General features: G+C 42.3%; 1 protein-coding gene across 1 annotated transcript in view; it reads right to left on the reverse strand.

Moving 5' to 3' along the window:
* Window positions 1-836: 836 nt before the first annotated feature.
* Irs1 (insulin receptor substrate 1) overlaps window positions 837-24,363 on the reverse strand; it is a 58,335-nt gene continuing 34,808 nt past the window's right edge. Inside the window, exon 2 of the mRNA NM_010570.4 lies at window positions 837-5,336. The gene's annotated coding sequence lies outside the window, so the exon portion shown is untranslated. The remainder of the gene's footprint in view (window positions 5,337-24,363) is intronic.

Genomic DNA, 24,363 nt, shown 5'->3' on the forward strand with positions numbered 1-24,363 from the left:
GAAAAAATCTGTAAGCTCAAGTAAACTCATCACCTTGGCCAAGGCCAGCAATAGAAAAGTAACCAATGCAATGTTGTTAAACCTTCTGGTGGCAAAACAATCCAAAATTCCCATCCGCACAGAGATCAAGATTTCCCAAATTTGCCTATTAGGAAAGCCATGTGTCCCCCTTCCCCAAAAGTACACATTCCCAGAATAGTCCAGCACTCCAGAGCTATTTCTAATAAGCAGTTCTAATGAGCTTATACACTTCCCAGCAAAGGTTTTTACTCTGCCCTCTTGCTAAAATCTACCAGGGAAGAACGAAAGCAATTGATGACCAGGCCAGTTGAGCCATCATTTTCACGGTTGTCCCAGCCATGGCTTCTTTTGGAAATCTTCCCAAATGATTCGGAGCTAGGGCTGAGAAGCATCTTTGTCTAAATTCTCAGTATCATTGGTCTACAGGGACTATCAACTAGGATCCTAGAACCATGACCTACATTCGAACAGAGGGATCTGTGTGCAGGTGCAAGGCTGGCCAAGGCTGTCCCAGTGAGCAGAAAGGCAACACAGACCTTTCCACTGAGAAGACACACTATTTTCCTCCCCACACCTTTATCCTTTGGTACCACCAGCTATCAAGCAGGTAAAGATCTTTGCAAAGCTCTTTTTCTTAGTATACTCTGCCATTGAACACTGACCAAGAAAGGAACAGAAAACTACCTGTTCCAAAGAGCAACTATAGAAGCGTGTTCACAATATAAACTGCCCATAACCAACCAATGGCCCATCTCTGTCCCAGGTCCCATAGTGAAAGACAGTAAGTCAGAATGACTGCTATGCACATCTGTGGGTTCATTTAGATGGTTTTCTTTAATTAACGATGAAGACACTACAATTCTAAGTACCAGACAGAATTGGGGGTAAAAGAATTTAACACGAGCATAACACTATAAAGAAAGCTTGGAAAAGTGAAACACGTCTAAAGAAAAAAATATAAACCTGGCCTGGTACCCATTACATATATACATAATATGTTATCCACATATATACAGTAAATGTTTTGGTAGCAACATAGACCATGCGTCGGTCTTTTGTACACAGATGAAGTAGCACCGTCGATAGCACCACCATCTTCAGATGATAAACCAAACCACACACAGCAAATGGAAAGAGAGATAGCATTCGTTTGGCCCACCCTGTAGCCAAGAGGTATAAGGAAAACAACTACATAAGAAAAATTATTCTGAAAACTATACTCTTAGGCCAGTGGCAAAGTTCTAAAATGGACTAAAATAAAAATGCTAGCACTACAGATGAGTATGCAAACAGACACATTTTCCTGGGTAGTGAATTTGTTCTACGGTATGGCATAATGGTTAGTGCTGGAGAAAGGGACAGCGTGGACAAAGAGAGGTTTACATAGCAGGTGGATGGCAAAGGGATAACATACCCATCTCTTGGTGTGGACATCCCAAATGCCAAGCCATCATGGATAAGCTAGGGAAGGGAAATAAAGCCTTACCCAAGTCAGATGCTTAAAAACCATATTTGCTAATTATAGGCTCTTTAATTAAGAGTAGGGCCAAACACGTCCAGAACCTCTCAGTCTCCTTCCAGCATCTATTTGGTGTTCTAGCTGCAAATAGTGAGTGATAGATACCCAACACACTAGCTGTGCCATACTCTCTCCAGGCATGAGGAAGAGACTGAACCATCATCATCTCAGGCTTGACTCAGGGATGACCAGAGGCCCAGTGTTTAATGCTTGGTTCTACTAACTATATGGAAGGCTGTCTTTACTCTCCATAGCTAAGAACCCCAGCCCAGCATGGAAGTCTTTTTGTTACTACTGACAAGGTTGTGCCTGCTCACACACCTGGAAGGACACCCTGCTTCTTTCAAGACTTTCAAGCAGCCAGAGCAGGTGAGGAGAGCATCACCTCCTGCTAACATCCACCTTGTCATGACAGCACTAGCCCCCCTGTCCTGTCACTACCAAGAAACTAGTTCTTACTTGGTTCCCCGAGTTGTCCTCCATATGCCTTCCAAAAAATCCTTTTCTCCCCAATGTCAGTTTCCTGGTATAGGACCTCTTTGTATGACTATCTCAGTTAGCGAGCTCAGCCAAGGCAGCATGAGGTAAATATGGGATCATTATCACCCCTAGCCACAGCACTTCACAACTGTACTATCTGTCATGGCTCTTACTGTCACCATGTGGTAAGCCATCTTCCCCTATCTTTAAGTCACCCATTTTAAAGGTATCCAAATACATGGTATATTGCTTTCAGGATGTTCCACTGTATCAAATAGGGTTTCCACACTATAAAATATTGTTTCCTATAGTACAGTAAGATTGTTTCTTAACACTTTGTCTCACATATAAATGAGAGCTAAAAGACAAATGCCAAGGAAAGACAGGATAAAGCTCTCTACTTCTGGCTTGATGATTCTTGAGTAGATCTACGTTTGTAGTTGGTAAGTTAGTCAAGAGTGTCCCTGACCTTTGAAAGTTAGCAAGAAATAGCCACACATGTAGCATCAGTACTGATTTGTCATTATTGATCCAGACGGTTGATCATTAATGGAGTCCCTTCATTTCCAGCTGGTTCTAGGGCTATGCTTTCGCCCAAAAGAAAGCTATCATCATAGCCAAGGGAGCATACCTGTTCTTTTCACAAAGAAGAATTTAAAAACCCTGTCTTAACAAGTCTTTAAAAAAGAATGCTGTGAAAGGTTGGTCTCATAAAGAAAAAAAGCCACTAACTTCCAGGTTAGCTAGAAGCCACTAGAAGCCCCATTAACATAAGCCCTTGGTTGGCCTGCAAATTCTTGGAAATAGATAAAGGCCAACCCCCTTTAATAGGAATTGAACACAAAAACTTAGCAGCTGATGTGCTTAAAGGAAACCCTTCAAGAAGCCAGCGCAAGAGATTTCAGCCTGGGTACCAGCAACTTCCAGTTCTAAGTCAGCCAAGTTTGATGCTTTCATCAACCCCAGCTCGGGTAAAGTCTAGAAGAAGCTGAACAAGAAAGGCTACCTTTACACTACTGACTCAATACAAAGCAAGGGAGATAGAAACCAGGAGACGATTGTCCAGTCTGTTTGTTCCTGTTCTCACCTCAAGTGTCAATAACCCCACATGCAGAGGTGCGTTAGTCATAAATATTCAAAGCCTAGGCCCCTTGAAAAACTCCAGCCAGCTTTACAGGCAAATGGTTGGGGCTGACATTGTTCACTGGTCTCTTTTTAGTAACTCAAATCCTTGAGGGCAGAGAGCAAGCGGCTTGCTTTCTTCTTACCTTAGCAAGAATTTGAGTCAGAATGCTTAAAAAAATTAAAAAGTCACTTTAACAATGAGAGTCTTTTCTCATACATTTGTAAAAAAACCAACTTTCACTTCCTATTTTCAAAGCCTTTCTAACTGACAACAAATGATGTCATTTGGCGAGTTCCTTGAAAACAATGAATTCTTATGACTAGAGACCTATTTATCTTAGAAATTGATGAGCATGCAAATGATTAAGATCTGCAACACTGAACATTGTACATCTGGTTGACTGAACACTAACCCGAACCTCAGCAGTTGGGGGTCTATTTATCTCTTTGAATAGAGCCAGGGGTCCCCAACCAGTTGATCAGGGCAACTGGGCAACTGCAGTGCCTCCCAACCCTTGCTCCTTCCTTGCAGCCCCACCCAGGAGGCTCAACCCTTCCCAGAAGTAGAGTGTTGCTCCTCCCTGCTGCAGGGCTGAGTTCACAGGGACTCAAAGGGAGCCTGATCATTGAATCTTCACTGTCATTTCAGGGAGTTTCAAGGCAAAGACAATTTACAGTTCCAGAGGAAACACCTTCAGGTATAGTCATTGCCATTTCTGCTGGATAAAGTAAAAAGTTCCAAGATCTATCGACCTTTCAAACAAGGAAAGGATTCACATTTTCACTCCTAACTAGATGTTTCAACAGCAGCTCACTAAGTTTTTATGTGCTCTCTGTAAACTGTGTTTTATTAGCTAACCACTAAAAGGCCAGCAAACACCAGGGCAAATGGGCCAATTGCATTCATTTCAAACACACATAACACGGAAAGTTCCCAGAACACACAAGGTAGGTGTCTTAGGGAACAAAACACAGAACCCTGGTCATGACTTAAAAAACAAAACAAAAAAAAAAAAAAATCTGGAATTTTAATTTCCAGTTAGCAAGAATGCACTTGTCTCTTGAGCCTTCTCGGAGGCAATGTATGAAATGAAACATGATATGTACACAGAAAAAAAGGATGAGGGTGGGTGGGGGTAAAAGCTTATAGAAGTGGGGGGAGGGTCCAACAGTGTCTAGTATTATGAACAGAAAGACATTTTCAGAATTTATAAACACCCACATTCTTCATTCCGAGGAGAGCTTTTGACTTGAAGGGATTGCTCATGTCTCCTTCTCTCTACAGTATTTACAATGGAAGTCTGTGGTTTCCTCTCTTTGTTATAGTTCGCTTCCATTCAACTTCCAATTCTAAGCCGACACTTGAAAACACCCCAGTAGAATACATCCTCCTTCTGTTTGGGAAAAAAAAAAACAAAACAAAAAAACAACATACAAAACTAAGCTTAATTCTTAAAAGGAACTCAGCTCAATATCAAGTTTATATTACAAGAGACAATATCAGCAAGTACAACTATACAGTCCAGAACCTTCTATGGCACTATGATTCTTATTATATTATTTTTCTGAATTAGAACCTGAAAACAAGGATCATCCCCTAGTCTACTCTTTTTAGCCTTGTTTTAAGCATTCATTCCACTCTTTAAAACAGAACATTGAACACCTCAGTTCCACATCAAAAAAAAAAAAAAAAAAATGTGCTGTAATGAAAGCTACATTTTCATTAAAAAAATTACATATATAAATCAAAACCTATGTTAAATATTTAATACTCTCTCCACCCAACATGAACAGTTCCATATGGAGTAATTTACAGAGGCGCATCATGGAACACGGTTTCAGAGTAGAGGAAACGTCGGTTGCAAATTTGATGAGAGTAAACCCATTCTCTTGGTGGTAGGAAGTGCACCAGCTCTTCGTGACCAGCTGTCCTTAAAGTTCAAGATGAAGTTTATGCACACTAATTGTTCCGGTGTCACAGTGCTTTCTTGTTGCTTGGCACAATGTAGAACGTGCAGTTCAGTCAATGAACTCCTGAGGATTGTACAAGGTAAACAAAACTGTAACGGATGCATCGTACCATCTACTGAAGAGGAAGACGTGAGGTCCTGGTTGTGAATTGTGAAATAGTTCGAGTCTGGGTACCCATGAGTTAAAAGGAGGATTTGCTGAGGTCATTTAGGTCTTCATTCTGGGAAGAAAATGGAAAAATAAGAATAAAATGTCACCATAGGCATCTGGAAATGTGGATTCAATCACAATACGGAGAGCTCACCCCTTTCAGGAGGAAGACTGAGCTAATGTTATAGGCACAAGCAGTACCTTCATAAAATCAACACACTATTTAACTTTTCTTTCAAAATGCAAGTGTTTATAGCAATCACAAACCAGACTCAGTCAATACTAAAACAGCAAACATCAATGTAACCCATGCACTTCAAGAGTTTTGGCAACAAATGAATACAAAATTCATTGGGGTTTTGATTGAAGCAAAAATGTACATTCTGGTTCTCATTTAAAATATTAGAAAACATAAGGAATAGTTAGAGCCTATACTCAAGCTTCTAATTTAGGTGTCATAGAAATTTATTTAGGGGAAAATATTGCCTTTCTTCTCTGCAATTTAACAAAGCTGGCCACAACAGGACATTATCTGTCATTCTCCTTTAGAAAGGGGACTCTTTATGAACCCCTGAAAGCATTTCTTGTTCTCAAGTTTTATATCAGACAGTCCCTTCAGAAGTACTTATTTTTCATGAACCCAGAACTTAATCTGTACATATCAACAGAGTGTTCCGAACAGTCCACAGTGGAGTCAATTAGCATAAATACTCATGAACGAGTGAACAGCTACATTAAATGCCGTGGGGTAGGCAGAGTTGCATCCTGCTGAAGTTTGCCTGCAAGCAGTTCCGGAAAGGCAGGCAAGTTTCATTCATAAGTTGATAGACTGTGAAGCAAACAGGTGAATTTCACAACAGGTGCACTGGGGGAAAGTTCTAGTTGAACAAAGGAGGGAAGAGTGCTTTTAGCTAAGAACATTAGGTAAGTACCTTACTGACACATTTGGCTGGGATCAGAAGAAAAGGGATAATCTGTGGAGATGGAAACAGGATTGTCACCCCAGTGTTTGTACAAGGCTTGCCACATAGCAGACACTTCATAAACATGAACCAAACAAAGGGCAGGCATGCCACGGACTTGCTACTAAAGACAAGATAGAACAAGGCTCAGTATGGTAAGAGACCAGCAGTGGTTAGGCCATAAGAAAGATGTGGTTTTATAGGATTGCCAAAGACCTTAAGGGACATATGGAGTTAAATATACAGATCTAGGCCAGATACATGGTGAAAATCTCAATGGACAGACCAGGAGGTCTTTATCTAATTACATGGATAACAAAGGCAATAGTTTCAGATAAGCTCAAGGTGAGATACAGGAAGGCAGTGGTTTCTCAAACTCACAGGCATAAATGCTGACCAACACAACTTGTTTTCCCTCTTGCCTTAGTTTTTGTGTGTGAGTCTGGGTCTTGCTATGTAGTACAGGATGTCTTTGAACTCAAGATCTTCCTGCTTCAGCCTTTCCAGTGCTGTGGTTATAGCAAGTGTGTACCAACAAGCTCGGCCTCCATCTCCTCTTGAAGGGGTTGGCTGTAATTCTGATCCATTAGCATCTACTGTCTACACAGTGGGTTTCAGATAAGTCAAAGTCTACCAAACGAAGCCTCTAATTTTACGATATTTCTATTTATTCTAAAATATTAATTCTGCCTGTAAAAGACAAGCTACTTTTTTACTTACTAATAAAGACTCAGCGAGGAGATGCTAATGCAAAAACAAACACGAGTGTTCTAGGTTTCTCACTGTAACCACACTGAGACTGCTTACTTCAGGAGGAGAAAGGGTCAGACAGTCCTACCAACAGCCCCAGCTGGGCTATGAAACTCACCGGCCAAGCTCCAGGGCTCTCATTTACTTCTAAGGTTTGCCTGAACTCTTATCACAATACCAAGAGACACCCAGACAGAACTTCACAGCTCTGGAACTAAAATGAGTCAGGTGGACCACACTGTATAATGCAAATATATAATGCAGAAGGGGTGGGGTGGGGGATGAAGGGCACATGGCATGGTTTCCATTTCATGTCTGGCTCTCCTCCAGAAGGGCAGAACAAACAGCTTAGGTCAGGAACAAACTGTACGCAGGATTATCATCACACATGCCAAAGTGCACGGTTGTACAGGACAGAGACTAGGGGACCCTTGTGGGGAGATAAAATATGGCCTTGATGTGTGACTAAATAGATTGCTTTGCTCCATCAGGTGCAACCCTTGTAATTTTGCATAAGCATGTTAAAAAAGCAGGAAATAATAATAATAATAATAATAAAATAACACACACCCCTTCATCAAATACCTTCCTTCCAAAGTCTTAGCATGCTACTTTAAAAAGGGGTTCATGTAAATCTTTACTAACATCCACCTCAGCCATAGGTCTCACCTGTTGGTGTCACCAACTTAGGGACTTACAAAAGAGTGAGTGAGAGATGGAGGTGATGTGGGGGAGGAGGGGACAGAAGGCTACAGGGTGAAGTTCACACCTGTTGATACACCGGTGTGAACCTGTGGCTGCACACAAAGGCTAGCTACTGGGTAATGACACAGAATTTTTGACAGGCAACCCTCAGGGAGAAACTCTCCTTTCCACTGGCCCTTTCAGAGGCAGCAAACATACTCCAATCATGCAGCCAGTGTTTGTAGCAGTGCATGTGTGCTACCTTCTCAAGTTCCCGTTTCTTTCTGCAACTGTCTTCCCAACCTCAGGCAGTCTTTCCCATGGTCTCTCTAGCAGCTGGTCTTAGCTCTTAGAGGGCACATTTGATCTTTGGAGACACTCAAAAAGCTTTCAGAGACAAATATGGTGAATGAAGGGGCCAACTAAGCAGGGCTGATGATTCACAGTGCCCTATTATCTAAAGCCAGAGAGCATCAAGACTGAAGCTGCAAAGACTTAGTTCATCCGGTGCATCAGGGAGGCTACAGACTCCAGGCAGACCTCTCAGAGGCTTTATGGGACTTCTGTTCATCTTCCCACATCTGTATCACTACCCTCTTGCAATCTAGACAGACTGAGCCTACAGTACCCATGCACGTGAAGAAGGCTCCAGGTCCATTTTTTTTTTTTTTTTTGCCATTTAGGAATATGAAGAATAACAAAACAACAACAAAGATAATCACACTAGGTTCTCCCAGACATTCATTCAGTAAATATCTTAAAGACCAACACAAATGCAATGAGAGATCCCATAATAAGCAATAATGAGGATGGCATAGCCACATGGACATGCAATGCTCTTGATATGCACAGCCTCGGCTGGCAGATGCCAATCATCCACACCAAGTGTGGCCATGCTAATCTCCAAATATAGGAGCGCACTGGTTCTCTGCATAGGCTGAAAGCACACCTGCAACACAATTCCTTAAGACAAGACACCGTGCAAATATCAAGCGGCGATGTTCTGTCCTGGATTCTCACAGGTTACATCTCCAGGGAATAACTTCTGAACCCAGAAATGTGATGCACCTGTCATGAGACTGAGTAGCAGGAAATTACACTTTGACAAAAAAACGTCATCACTGCATCAGTATCTACTGCAGCCTTCTGTGTGTGTTTTTTGTAAGATAAAACCCACCTAATCCTGCTGTCAGAAAATGGGAAAATGTAATTTTTAAAGCCTTATCAAATGAGTCAGCACTTGAGGATGGCCCTTGAGTTGGAGAGGCTATTACATTATTGCACCCAGAAAGCATGGACATCTTCCGGACCTGGAGAACAAATCCAGCCTCTGCCCCCGTTCACGTTGCTGTGGCCTACTGAGCACGTTTGACCCTGAAAGTTGAAGGCGATACCCAGCTAACACAGAAGTACAGTGGAAGAACCTGGTCCTTTCCAGCAACCAACTTGTAATCAAACCCACTGATAAAGGCTGTTTACCATCTTGTGCTTGCATGTTTTCAAACTTGTTGCCCATTTGAGAAATCAAGTGCAACATAGTGTCTGACTAGAGTTACTAGACTTGAGTCTTGGGAAACAGGAGTGAAATGAGGCTCTAAAATGTGGCCAAAAAGTAACCCTCTGTCCTATAATGACATTTTTTTAAAAGGACTGAGACACTGAGTTTCCTTCCATGGAGGAAACTGTCTGAAACCTCTCTGTGGATTTAACAAGGCAATTTCCTATCAATGAAATTCCTCTACTCAAAGAAAGTTGTCAGAGTTTTGGGAATGCTGCCTAGTAAAAAAAAGATACTTGATTCTTTTAGATATACAAGCTACTGGGTTCAGTCTACTGCATGGCAAAAATAGTGTCAAAACAGCATATTAGTGTTACATTTAACATAAGTCTATGTTTTTAGAAAAGATACAATACAGAACATTATAAAATATAAAAGATCTACAGAAGGGGAAAAATGTTATTTATAATGCCCAGTACCTATGGGGTAACTGTTAAATCAGTTATCCTAATTTCATAAAGGGTTTGAGATTTTGTAATTCTGCACTCATTTTTAAGTGTCTTCTAAAAAGAGAAAACTAACATTCAAATCATACTTCTGCACTTAAAAGCACGCGAGGGAGGAACACATGAAATTATTAGCCCATTTTAAAAATCATTCTCGTTAAGATCGTATCCTTTCTCCCATGTTCCTAATTCATTGTTTATAGTCAGAATGTGAGGTGAGCTTCTGCTGTCTTGGTTTTGGTCCCCCAACTGGGAAATGAAGAGAGAAGTTCGAGAGTTCAAAAATGCCTCTTGAGCACTGGTTTGTGCTCCAAGATGGGAGCTGTGATGCCCGAGGTAGCAACATGCAGTATCTTCTTCCATCAGTTCTCCACTTCGTATTTTTACGACAAGGTCTCTCACTAAATCAGAAATTCGCCTGAGTGAACTATATTAGCAGCCCAGCAAGCCTCAGGGATCCTCTTGTCTCCACCTCCCAACGAGGGGATTACCTATACACACCACCATGCCCAGCGTTCTTAAGTGGGCTCTAGACACTGAACACAAAGGCTCAAGATTGCACAGCAGGCACTTTATGGGGAGACATAACCTTCAGTTTCCAAGTCTGCCATTCTCTTATTTACACAATTACTTCCAAGTTCATGCCACAATCATCCATTCCTCTGGCTTCCACCCCATTGCTGCTGCTGCTGCAATAGTAACACCTGGTATGACTATTTCAAAACTCACATCTTCTAGAATGTTGATATATTGATGCTCATCTACAACATACCCTGAGAAAACTTTTTTTTAAACCATTCCTCAGTCTAGTAAACAAGCCCACCAAATTAAAGAATAGCAAATCCAAACACACCAGTTGCAAATGGCATTGCAGTTCTTGCAGCGAACAGGTATCCCTTAGTTATAACACTTGTTACTACACAATCTGAGATGGGGACATGGAAGTGTCACTCTACTTGCTAGACTTGCAACACTAATAGGATCCTGTGACTGACAGTCAGAACTCTGACAAAGTACCAGAGAACTAAACAGCACTCCAGAGCATTCCTTCTGCCAGCCCTGCCAACCATCCACGTAAGGAAAAGGAAAGCTATGACCAGAGAGATTCAAAAGTTTGGTGCACAGGAGAATCTATTTGGGCTTTAGAAGGTGCGGTTGGGAAGTATCAAGGCAAGCTGGAAGCAGGTGAAAATAGAGAGTGTGAAAGTACTGTCTATTCTAAATCCTCCTGGAGATCACACCAAAAGAAAGAAAGAGTGGAATGAAGGTTAGAGGTAAGGACTGAGATAGTGCTATTTGATGTTGGAAAATGGAAAGGCATTTAAGCTCCAGAAAGAAAACTTCTTTTCAAACTGGCCAAGACTGAGCTGGCAAGCCTGGGTTCCATGATCTTAAATGGCAAAGGGTAACCAAGCAGGCCAAACCAATGCTTTAATGGACCTGCCTAAATACCACTCGTGCCTGCTGCCAGTCACATGGGGAGAATCGAGCTGGAGAAAATAACAAGGTTGCTGGCCAGACCTTGACGGGCACAGAGTTGCCAGGGAGAAAATCCAGGATGGAGTGCCAACATGTGAGAGGCCATCTCGCTCCAATTCCTCCTTTGTCGCCACAAAAGACCTGGCAGGGCTGGTGACTTCAGGAGACCACCAACGAAGAAAGCCAAGCTTTATTAAAAGGACATATCAAGATCTACTAAGGAGGCAATGGAGCCATTTGGTTCCTCTGTGGCCTGCTAGGGTGAGTGCTGCCATCATGGGGGAAGGGGGAGTTTCTTCCCTGGCTTGCATGAGGCTCTGGAAACTGCTCAAAATAATTAAGGATGAGAAAAGAAATTTAAACAGAGATGCTCACTTCTCAGTAAGGAAAGGTTTGGAGTCAATCATGGATTAAATAAAACTCAAAAACAAAATATTTTAAACTGAAGCTAGAGAGATGGCTCAGGGGTTAAGGACACTGGGTGCTCTTTCGGAGGGGGGGGCAGTTTGAATCTCAGCACCCACATGGCAATTCACAACCATCTGTAACTCCAATTCCAGGGCGTTGGTCACCCTCTTTGGCCTCTGTAGGCACCAAGAATGCATATGGTGCACATACCGTGCAGGTAAAACACTCATAAACATAAAATAAAAGTAATTTTAAAATCTTCTAAAGTTACTTTTAAAAAGTCATTTTGCATTCCTTTAATCAATTAAGGGGGAGCACAATAATAAAGCAAATGGCACCGAAGGCATAATAGTGCTCCTAGAAATCGGTAAATCAAAATGCCTTCAATGTTTCCATCAATACCGTACGTTACTATGATTAATAAATTTTGACAACTTGACCAATCTAGAATCACCAAGGAGACACACCACACCTCTGTGCATGTTGCTGAGGAACTTTCTCGACAGCCTAAATGTGGACTTGAATCCAGGAGTGAATGAAAAGGATACAGGGAGCTTAGCAACAGTATCCATCCCTCTCTGCCTCCTGACTGAGGATGCCACAGGACCAGCTGCCTATTGTTCCTGCTTCTGGAACTTTCCCACCATGATAGACTATATCCCTGAATCATTATCCTAAAAGCAACCTCTCCCATCCTTAAGCTGCTTTTGCCACAGCAATAACATAAGTAATATATATGTCCACACACACGACAGAATCAAAGCAGCAAGACTTAGAAAACTTTCTCTAAGGTACATGCAGGACCGAAAGTGTCATGGGCAGGAATTCTTTCACATTCATGGTGTTGTTTCGACAACATTATTCTCTCTTACTAGAAGTACATTCTAATTAGTTCTGAGGTTTATATTGAAACATCATATCACTTTTTGGGTTAGGGTTTTATTTTGTTTATAATGGTCAGAAATACAGGACACAGAGTTTATAAATCTGGCTTGGATACAAACCAATGGATTTGAATTCCACCATGGCCCCCTTTTCAATGTGGTGTAGAGAGAGCAAAAATGTCTGCAACGCAGTTTCTGTAATTGGACAAAAGGGAAGGATGTGGACCTATTGCCACAAACCTTTCTTTGCTCTTAAACACTAAGTAAGTTTCTCATGTGTGCTCTGTCCCTGGAGTCTGATGGCTCCAGGAAAGCAAAGCCCTGACCGGGCATGTGAGGAAGTGTCCGGATACCCAGTTGCTTCACAACCATCATCAGATTTTCCATAACAACGTGTGAATGAGGCTCAGAACAGACATTCACACAGAGGGCCCTGGATCTGCAGGGAACTGAAGTAACAATCGTTACCACAACTGACATCACTTTTGGCAGCTAGAGAAATAGGAAAACCTGTGTTTAATCTATTTCCTGATTGCTGCAAATGTGAGCCTGAGTCCCCGGTATTATGGTTGTGGTTGACTTTATGGAAGATCTTGGTAATGCAAGAAATGCCTATAGAACCAAACAAGAAGCTTATAAAGGAACCACAGGGTACCTCAGCAGTGTGGCCTGATTCCCTCCCTGTAGGTGGTTTAAACTGGTCTACAGGAGGACAATGCCACTCCCAACAGTTCCTGGGAGTTCAATGTCAGGAAAAGACTTTATTTCCCCACTAAACACATCTAACTAACATTTCCAGGAAACCCTCATGTCAATCACAAGGAAGGAAAAAGTTTGTCTGTTTGTCTGTCTCCTGTCTTATTTTGAGGAGACTGTGGGGCAGGAAGGAGCATTTTGTAGTGAATTTGATCTTTGTTTGAAATTAAATGAGCTGTTCCAAAAAAAAAAAAAAAAAAGTGGTCCAACTAATAAAAGAACACTTTCTCTCTGAAACTAATTGAAAAATACCTAAGAATGTGGCAATATTTCCAAATGCATTAAACCCCACACTAATCTCACTGATCTTAACTTAAGAACTCTTAAGAAAATACAACTTACAAAAGTTTTTGGGTATGAGGCTAAATTCTCAACAACATCAAAAAAGAATCACTCTTTGACTTTTTGTGTAAGATCAACTACAAAGGGAAGAATGAGTTAGAAAGCTATGCACCTAACTTCCACTACACAAGTCCAAAGCTGAAACTCAGTGGAATGGGCTGTGTTAAAGACAAGCTATAGATATCCCTCACAACAAAGCAGTAATGTGTCCTTTCACCCAGTGTTCTCGTTTCATTTCCATTGCTACGATAAAACATCGACAACAAACAACCTACGCAAAAAAAGGGCCCAGCCCATTATTGAGAAGAAGTGAAGGCAGGCGCTTGTATCAAGTCACATTATATCCACAGAAAGAAGCAGAGGCATGCATCCTTGCTCATCTGCTTGCTTGTCCTCAGCTAGCTTTCTCCTTTCTCAATACTGTTCAGGACCTCCTGCCTAGGGCATGATACTGCCCACAGTGGGCTGGGTCTTCTGGTATCGATTAACAATCAAGATAATACTCACAGATATGGCCACAGGCCAACTGGATCTAGAGCATTCTTTATTAAGACTCTTGTCCCAAGTGACTTTTAGTTGTGTCAAGTTAACAGTGAATTGCCACTGCTCCAGTGACAAATAAGTAATCTATATGGGAATGCATTCTAAAATGAATTTTGAGACAGACAACCTGCAAAGGGTTACTCTGGGAATGGAAAGCAAGCATCATATAGCTTTAATGCCTTTTAATAACTGATCATTTTGTCTAATCCCAAAGCTCTTCACAAATTTGATTGTGAACGGAAACTGAGACAATTGCTGTTACCTCCTCTCTGTGCCCTGTTCCTTCAGGCAAGTTACTCACTCTCTTGAAGTTTAATATTTCCATCTACAGCATGGAATAACAATAACCACTGTGTAAGGTTATCATGGTGATCTATTGAGGTGATATACGAAATTCTCTTATTATGCATGCCAGAGAAGTCCTTGATCTGTGATTCTTTTGTAACTGCTCTGACTAAAAACTAGAAATCCTTGGCACTCAGATTTCCTCCTGATACATGCTAGATGAGAATAGCTTATAGAACTAGTAAGCACAAATGGGTCTACAGACTACAGTGCGGCCACAGGCTAGAGCTGGCTGAAGGCAGACCCAGGATGCTGTTTAGGAAGAGAGATGTGGTTACATTAGAGAAGAGATGGCATGGGAAATGTCAGAAGCAACAATGAAAGATGGTAGTGGGGAAGCTTACACTATGCCCTGTGGAATGATTTTATACATGAACAGGGCATAGCAGGAGTTAAACTAGCAAGACAGTACCACTCATCTGAGGTCTCCAACTAACGCCATCTAGAGAAACACCATTGAAAGGCTCCTTCTGCTACCTGAAGAAATTAGAAGATGGAAGCCCTTGTCCTTTCTAAGTCTGATAATGAAGACTTTCACAAAGAAACTACTCGAGCAAGCTAGATGGCTGTTCACTCGGATGTTTTTTTTAATGCACTGTTTCTAGTTTCTGAAGCATGTTTATTGTTGTGGGGGAGGAACTGGGTGGGTTAGGTTTCTACATTCCTTCCTCCAATCTCTCATCTGAATGAACTGAAGAGGACAGTGACCTGACCAGTCAGGGCTGCCTGAGCAACTTGAAAAGCCGAAGTCGATGCCAGATGCAATCAACTCTAACCATTAGCAGCTGGAAGAGTAGGGGGGGGGGGGGGAATTTTTGAAAGATAATCTGAATGAGTTGATAATGTGTACATGGCTGCTTGCAACTCTCGGGCCTTTGAAGAAGACACTGGTGTGGATTCCTGACTAACTGCCAACAGTTCTTTATTGTCTCACACAAAGAAACAAAATTCTCTCTCAGCTGCCAAAGGGAGAGTGACCTTTCACCTGCTCCAAAGGTCCGGTGCCTTTCCTTTCATCTTTCAAATCTCACTTGCACTTGGCTCTCGAGACCATCCCTAGCCCCTGTGTGCACGTGTGCACATGTGCATGAGTGCTTGCATGTACATGCATGCTTAGGCCAGAGGTCAACCTTTTGTCATTAGTTGTTCACCATCCACACCTTGTAGTTTTGAATCCGAATCTCTGTATGGCTTGGGACTGGCCACGTGGCTGCTCAGTGAGTGCCCTGATCTACATGCCTCTGTCTTCCCAGCACTGGGAGGCTAAGTGAGAGGTCCAAGTTCAGAACTTTTACCCTAGCTCTGGGAATTGAACTCAGGCTCTGATGCTTACAAAGGTGAGCTCTTTCCAGAGTTAGTTATTTCCCAGGCCCTTGGTCTCTCTAACTTGGCAAAGTTCTTGGACCACATTGCAGTGCTGAGCTGCTGGTCTGGCTAAGCCTAAAGATCCCTGAGGACTGTTGTGACCAATTCTTAAAACGAAGGCACTCTTTTTTTTTTTTTCGTTTTTTGAGACAGGGTTTCTCTGTGTAGCTCTGGCTGTCCTGGAACTCACTTTGTAGACCAGGCTGGCCTCGAACTCAGAAATCTGCCTGCCTCTGCCTCCCAAGTGCTGGGATTAAAGGCGTGTGCCACCACCGCCTGCAAGGCATTGTTATAGAGCGACATCACTGTATTATAAATTGTGGCCTCCTTTATATTCTTCTTGTGCTTATATTAAGAAATGGGACCTTAGGGCTGTCACTAAATCATGAAAGCAAAGGAAGAACACTACCCATATAAGACATGAGAGTTTGCTGTCTATTGTGGGCCTATGAGACAACCAGCAAACCAGGAAGAAGGCCTTAGAAAACAAGAGATCAACAGGATCCTGATCTTGGCTTCCCTGGGGTTCCAGAATTATAAGAACTAGCTGTATCTTGCTTAGCCACTGTTATGGTATGAATAGGAAATGTTCTCTACACGCTCCTGTATTTGAACATTTGGTCTCAAGGTAGTGACACTGTGTTGGAAGGTTATAGAATCTTAGAAAGTAAGGTCTATCTCGAAGAAGTGAGTCAACAGGATAGGAGACTTAGAGGTCTTAGTCTGACCACACTCCTGCATGAGACTCTATACTTCCTGACTACGACATATTCTGTCTGCTGACACAATGTAACCAGCCACCCATTCTGACTACCGACGCAATGGAACCAGTTCACCATCTCAATCATAAGCCACTTCTGCTACCACGCCTTCTTCATTGTGATGGACCAAGGAGTCCTAAATCAGATTAAATTCTTCCCTTCAATTATTTCTTTCGGGTGTTCTATCATAGTGATCAGATGAGTAACTATTATACAGACACCCACCCTATTTTGTGGCCTTAGCTAGAACTAAGACAGCAACACTGAGGACCTCACAGTAACAAGACAGAGGAGTGCAGGTCACCTTCCAGATACCTGATGTCTACACAAGGGACATCTGTAACTTCAGCTCCAGCATACACTTGAGGCTGATACCATCTCTTTGTAGAGAGATACCTTCTTGTCCCCGAGCCTTTTGCTCAATTTCCAGACTGATTTTCTCAAATAGGGTTGATGGGAAAAATTCTATTTCACGGTGGACATTTGGCAATATCCACAGATATTTCTGGTTGTCTTAACTGAAATAGGGTATAGTAGGTGGACTACTATTAATTTCTCATTGATAGAGTACACACCTATTGTTAAATACCCCACCATAAACAGAACAGTCAATTGCAAACAAGAACTATCTGGCTTCAAAATGTCAACACTGCCTGAGAAATTCTGCCCTGGGACTGCTACCTCCAGATGAAGAGGTTCCGAATGTGGCTTATTCCCTGACTTCTAGGGTGTGCCAAGCCCTCAGCAAGAGCATGAGGCAAGAGGTTCTTGTCCTGACACTTCCTCCTCTGAGAACGTTCTACATTTAGAGCCTATCACTACCATGACTCTTTAAAGACCCAAATCGTCTCTCCGCCTATCTAGACCCTTTTCAAAATTATTATGCTTGCCTGCATCTTAGCTTGTGCCATGTCCTGTTTCCTCAATAACTTTTTTTTTCCTAGAAGCCATCTAGCCAATCCACTCAGTCCAAATCTGTGATTCTCTCCTCTTCCTACAGAGAAACTTTCAGATGCAATGACATAGTGAGGCACTAATTCTGGAACAGAAGGCTACGGTGTCTGGGGAAGAAGGGGCAGGATGAGATACTGCTCTACCTGTCCTGACAGGTAGCCCACGAGAAGGTATGCTTAGTCCTCCCAAGTCCGTATCTTCACCCAACTTAACCTGCATTGTCCTGCCAATCTTGAACAGGGCCTCCATTGGCTTCTACGAGTTAATAAAGTAGAGAAAATGCCCTACCCAGCCCCACGGTCACTTGCAAGCACAGGGAGATGACATGAGGAGGTATGGGGACAAAGGGACATTTTATTTAAGTCACTTGTGACTACTTGTTCTGTGATTCAAATTGACTTTTTGGACTCAACGCCTTTGTAACCTGAGTCTCAGAGAGGGAATATCTAAATCAGTATGCTGTTTCCTAGACTTTTTTTCCCCACAGTTCATGACACAAGTATCCACCTCAGAAGGCCTACTAAAAACAAAAAGCCAAAGGCAAACAAGCCAACAAACAACAGCTGTGATGTAAGACCAAGACCTGCATTCCAGTTATCCTTTGTATTACAGATCTGCCTGGGAAGGCAGCTTCATGTCTGTTATCTTTTAAGTTTATACTAAAGGAAAATAAGAAAAAGTAATGAATAGCTGAATAGGGTTCAGGAAGCATTACTGATGAGCCTATGGAGGGTTCAAAATTCTAAACACACACTCACACGCACACATACATACACATTCATGTACACACACAAGAACTAACACACATAGATACACTCTCACACATACACTCATGCATTCGTGCACACACACACACACATGCACACACTAACACACATACACACTCACACAAAACAATGAACACAAATAAGTTAATTCATAGGTGATTAAACAGTAAGCTATTCCGGCTGATCCCTAAGGTAATAACAAAAAAGATACACCCTCCTTATACAGCCTCAGGAACTGCTGTGGTTCCATCATGTAACAAGCATATTTTCTTTCCAGCCTGTAGCCCAGGATGCTGACAATGTCACACAATTTTACCTTAGTATCAAACACTGATTGTTTGGATTGTTATGAATAGTTTATGAAGAATCCAATAACAGGCAGTCCTGAATTTTGCTTTTAAAAAGTTCACCAAAATTTATCCTAAGACGATTGCATGCCACTAGGGGAACCAGCCTTCCTGGCCGTGTGATCTCTGGGTGCTTTGCTTCCATAAAGACAGAAGGAAGAGTGCCTGGGGCACTCTCCAGGGCCAGCCTGGTTCTTTGCAGGTGATCCTTACCTTCCCATCTCTCCTCACTCTCCCCTCCCACTCTATCCTACTAGCAATGCCCTTCAGGTACCTTCACTATAGCTTCTGGGATCTCCCAACATTTTCCAGCAAACAGGATCCCCTTCCCAAAGGCTCTCAAACAGATGAACCAGGATGGCTCCAAATTGGCTCATTTCCTGCCTTGAATGCAATCAGTACTAACTTAAGGGCCATGTGACCTTAGTGTACAGGCTGAGAGCCTTCCTCATGGCCTCTTCTCTCTGCCTTTGACCAGTTAGGGGCTTACTAGCACTACCTTCAGGGAGAGAGCCAAGAGATCAAAGGAAAATTAAAGGAAAATTCAACTTTGCATTGAAAAGAATGTAAAAATGGTAATAAAAATTAAAGTATGGTTGTACAGCAACAGACAAGGCTTGTGTCTGTGTTTCATCTGAAGTGCAGCTCATTGGTCTCGACAAATGTCTAGGCAAGGTAGGCAAACACTTTCAGAGACAAAAAGAAATGGTAAGGTGGAAATGCCATTTTAGGAAAATCTCCATAAGAGCAGTTCTCAAACCTCCGCCAACCTGCGCTCCTGATATGTCAAGCAATTCACCTGAGTTATTTTCCTAACAAGTTGGGACAAAGTAAGAGTGCTTTTTACCCAGGGCTGTGGGATACAACAGGACGTCAGCCTCCTGAGAGACACCTTCTGTGTGAGCCACAGTCACTGACTGCTGCATGGGAAGAGCCCAGCTCAACTTCCTAGTGGGGCTTCAGCCAGCTGATTAGTCTTAGTAAACTAGCAAGACAGGAATAAAAGTGCAGGCAGAATGAGATGGTGACTGTAGATCAGGAAGCACAGAGCCTGACAATTTAGCAATTATAGCACATAATTTATTAGCATGGGGCTCCTAGAAGAGAGAGGATAGTGGAAAGGGAAGGAGATAGGGAGGCACATTATTTGGAAGAAACTTCTACCTCTTTGCAATTTCATGTTTTCAGAGTGGGGAGCCTCTAAAAATCACAACGATTACACATAGCAGATAATATTTGACCTTATTTACTTTATCATTTTATTCTACTGGATGTGAAGGTCCTTCTTATCTTGTCTTGGGCCTACCATATGTATTGCTGAACCATTATTTGGGTTACACTGCCCTTAGACTAAAAGAGACATTCTAAAGCACCCATTTGCAGAACTAACACTTTTCTATGTCATTATCTAGAAGACAAGTCATGTCTAGCTAGGCGCTATAGATTCACTATGTATTCCAACTATGTCATAAAATAGTTGGAAATATGTACTATATTAACATATATATATATATATTCCGAGGCTGGAAATAAGCTTGCAGTTGATTGCCATACTTATTAGTCTGTTCTTTATGTTTCTTAGAGCTAACCTTTTAACTGCTCTTGATGTCTAAACAAGACATATATAGGCAAATCTTTAGATACAGATTCCTTTATCCTAAGGTCCATGCCACTTGGTTAGGTTAAACTATTTCAGCTAAAGCAAAGATAATGGCCTTCAAATTTTGGGGGGAAAGATCCCCACTGTTGACATTAATCGAAGACAGGGATTTGTTTGGGTTACAGCCGAGGAATAATTATTTGACTAGCCTAAAAGAGGCCCTGGTGCTTAATTCTTAGCAGTCCACACCCCCTCCCCAAACCCACCAAGCGCCATTCCAATTGAACAATATTCTTAAAAGCTGTGTTCATTTCTTAAGGCTACAAACCACGCATCCTGATTAAGAAAAGAAAGCACTTTTAATACTGATGATAATTGTTTCCAATTTATATTTGTATCCTGAAAGGGGTCCAAGGTGTCATCCAGCCCTGCCCATAAACACCGATAAAGCAATTGAGGATTTCCACCATCTGTAAAGGCTGTGGTGGTTACGTGCCAGGTGATACTGAAGATCTTAATGTACATTATTTGATGTAACCCTTACCAAAAAACTGAGATTATATTATTGTTCTAGTTTCTAAAACAAGTAAGAGAAGGATTAGAAAGGGTGAGTAAGAATCCTCAAAACCTCACAGCCTGGATCCAGGACAGCTGGGATGCAAATCTCATGCTTTTAGCCACACACACTCATAGACAATGTTACCAAAAAAAAAAAAAAAAAAGCAAGCATGGGTGGAAGTATTGTTCATCTAAATAGAGTCCACTCCAATATACAAAGTTATTTTTAGGAGAGGAAAACAAAGGGTACCCATTGTGTTTACAGAGGGTAATGAGAAATTACATCCTGAAATGCCACGGTGATAAACGTCCACTGAAACAAAACAACAGTCCACCTCAGAGGCACCCACCTATCAGAAATACCTTCTCTGCAGAACAGAATCTGCACAGGAGATTGCCATCGCCCAAGCATGCTCTTATCCCTTCTTCTGTGTTTTCCCCCGAGTGTGGGGGACACTGAAAATGCAGGCCCCGCATTTCTAGTAGAGTAGACAGCAGGAAACACAAGAACTGAGTGGGATTAAAAGATCCAAACAAACAAACCCATGGGGACCCAAAGGTAAAGACTGAGGCCTGCAGGTTATGGACCCTATAATGTAGAATCCTTTTCCCTTTAAGGGGGCCCAACTCTGCTGCCCCACTGCTTCTGGTTAAGACCTAGTGGCCATGTGGATATTTTTACCCAGTAGTTTTCCTTCAAGTCCTCTCTTCTTTATTTAGAAAGCCAAAATAAAAAGCAGAAAAACTATACTTATATAGTCATGAGCCATGCACTGTAAGAGGTAAATAAAAGTCCCTAGCCATGAGAGAGGCCGAAAAAGAACATGCGATTAAAAAGTAAACTATAAACAGCTGCATCTCCCTTCCAGATTGTTTACATTCTTAGACATCCAGCTTTTAAAAATACTCCCTGGGTAGATCAAAACATGCTGTGCTTAGAGAAGAGGGAAGCAGTGACGTTAGCTTTAAAGTACTACACGGTTTACACATAAAGAGGGCTAAGTTTATACATAGTCCACAGCAACGGAAATGAATGGCTCAAGTGGAGGCCTATAATTAAGTGTGCTATCTCCTTCTATAAATAAATAAATAAATAAATAAATAAATAAATAAATAAATAAATAAATAACATACCTACAACACTGTTAAAATATCTAGCATTGAGTGCACGTTCCACCCAGCCATCTAGAGAATAGAACAGGCGTTAGCAGGTTGAAAGTGGGTGTGGCTCTATGGTCTGAGTGAGAGCTGAGAATGTGTTTTGTATTCATGAGGTCCTAAGGTTGATTGTCAGCGCCATACAGATGGAACATGGTAGCGTGTGGCAGGATTTTTCCCTGACCAATTACATTCAAATATTAGCACAGCAGGAGACCTGTGATTGGACAGGGAAAAGGGAGGTGGAGCAGAGAGTTGCAGGGACAGAGAGCGACTCAGAGGACAGAGGAAGAGAAGCCAAGATGGAGGCGGATGGACAGGAAGAATATCCTAATCCCGTGTGTGATCCCGTTTTAAATAGCCATAGGTAGTTATGAATATCATACAGGGATGCAATAATTGGGATAACTTGTCTGATCTAGGTGGGCAGCTTGTATCATTATCAATTGGCTCTAAAATTATTGTATTGGCATCTTGTGAATTGAGAATCTATTGATGCATAAATCTGATTGGTAAATTATAAACTTTAAGAGTTTTGATTTACTTCTGGAATGTGGGACCGCCGATTGCAGGGGTACATTGGTGGAGAAGGAACTAGTGGCTCCAGAGACGAGCAAACGGAGCTGGAAACACAGCGAACAGATGCGGCGGGGGCTAGCTAAAGACATAGCCATTGGAACCTTGCTGGGGCAGAGAGTTGCCAGCAGTAGTTTGGGAAGCCTGCCGGTCATTTTAATATTTCCCGCAATAGTAGGGCATATCCGCAATCCCAGCGCTAAGGACGGAATGAAAGAATTAGGACCAAGGTCACTCTTAGCAACACAAGTTTGATGACTGCCTGGCTTGAAAGTCTGTGCAGGGGTGGGGCAGTCTGAGCAAAAGGGTATGATCAGACATTACCTGGCACAATGTCTTCCGTCCCACCAACTTTTCTTTTCCCTTCCACATTAAGACACCCTTTCAACCACTACCATCCATAAATGTGGCTCAGCCCATTTCAGATGATTAGGTTTAGAAAACCAGGTGGCCTCAAACCAACAACTTTTCTTCTTGTTAAAATTCTTGGCTCCGAGCATCAGAACACTAACCTAACAAAAAGCTGCCCTAGGGGCGGGGGGGGGGGGAGGGGGGGGGAGGGAAGAAAATGAGTCATCCCAGTAAAGTGCTTGCTACTCAGGCATGAAAACCTGGGTGTCCATCTCCAAGGCAAAGGAGAGAAGAGCTATCGTGCTGTGCGCCTGTAATTTCAGCACTGGGGAGGCAGAGACAGGGGGTCAGTAAGGTTTAACCACTAGCCAGCCAATCTACCAGAATCACTAACGTCCTATTGAGTGAGAGATCCTGTCTCAGAAAAGCAAGGTGGAGCAGGATATAAATAAATAAATAAATAAATAAATAAATAAATAACCCATACGCACCTGTGCTCCACACTCCCTCGCATGCACAGCCTCACACACTCATACATCTCACAAATTAAATCTCCAGGGAATTTTTAGTACTGTATCAATCCATATACAGATATGTAAATATATTACATATTAAGCACTTTAGGCTAGAACATTTATTTTAAAATAAAGCCGATGAAAAAACTATGATTCCTTTGAAAACACCGTGCTTGGCTTATTTTCAAATTCCTCCAGTAGTTTAAGAAAGAAAACAAAGCACCAACAGGTTTTAATCTGGGATGAGACGGAGATGTCAATAGAATTATTGGCTGCTCTGGGTCTGAGGAAATGGGAAATGAGGAAGTAAGAGAATGGAAAGCAGAGCATGACCCCTCCCACCTCCTACGTCCCACCACCCCCACCCCACCTCCACCGCGCTCTCCCGGTGCAGGGGTGATATTGTCTGGGTGAATCTCGGCGAGACTTTACCTGACTCACTGTTCTTCCTCTGGTTCCTTTTCCCTTCCCTTCCTCTCAAGTTCTCTTTTGCCTTCCTCTTCAGTACAACCTTTCAGCTTCCCCAGGTCTTCACAAGCAGGCCTTCCCTAGATCTTCCACCCTCCTTGGTGTTACCGGATTCATCTTTGAAAGCTGGTTTATTTCTACTTCCACGGCACTGATGAGCGAATGAAGGCCTTAACAACCAAATGGCTTATTCTTGAGCACATCATTTAAAATGATACTCAAAGAAGTACACAATATGTAAAGCCATTTCGCACTGTTAAGTCTCACATAACCTATGCCTTGATCAGCTTTCTGTCGAAACCAACCACATGATGAGTCCTTTTAAAAGGCAAACTTAGCCTGGCGTGGTGGCACACGCCTTTAATCCCAGCACTTGGGAGGCAGCGGCAGGCGGATTTCTGAGTTCGAGGCCAGCCTGGTCTACAAAGTGAGTTCCAGGACAGCCAGGGCTATACAGAGAAACCCTGTCTTGACCCCCCCCCCCAAAAAAAAAGGCAAACTTAACCGACACGAGCTCTTC

This window comes from Mus musculus, chromosome 1, assembly GCF_000001635.26.
Source record: "Mus musculus strain C57BL/6J chromosome 1, GRCm38.p6 C57BL/6J".
In the NCBI taxonomy this organism is placed as follows: domain Eukaryota; kingdom Metazoa; phylum Chordata; class Mammalia; order Rodentia; family Muridae; genus Mus; species Mus musculus.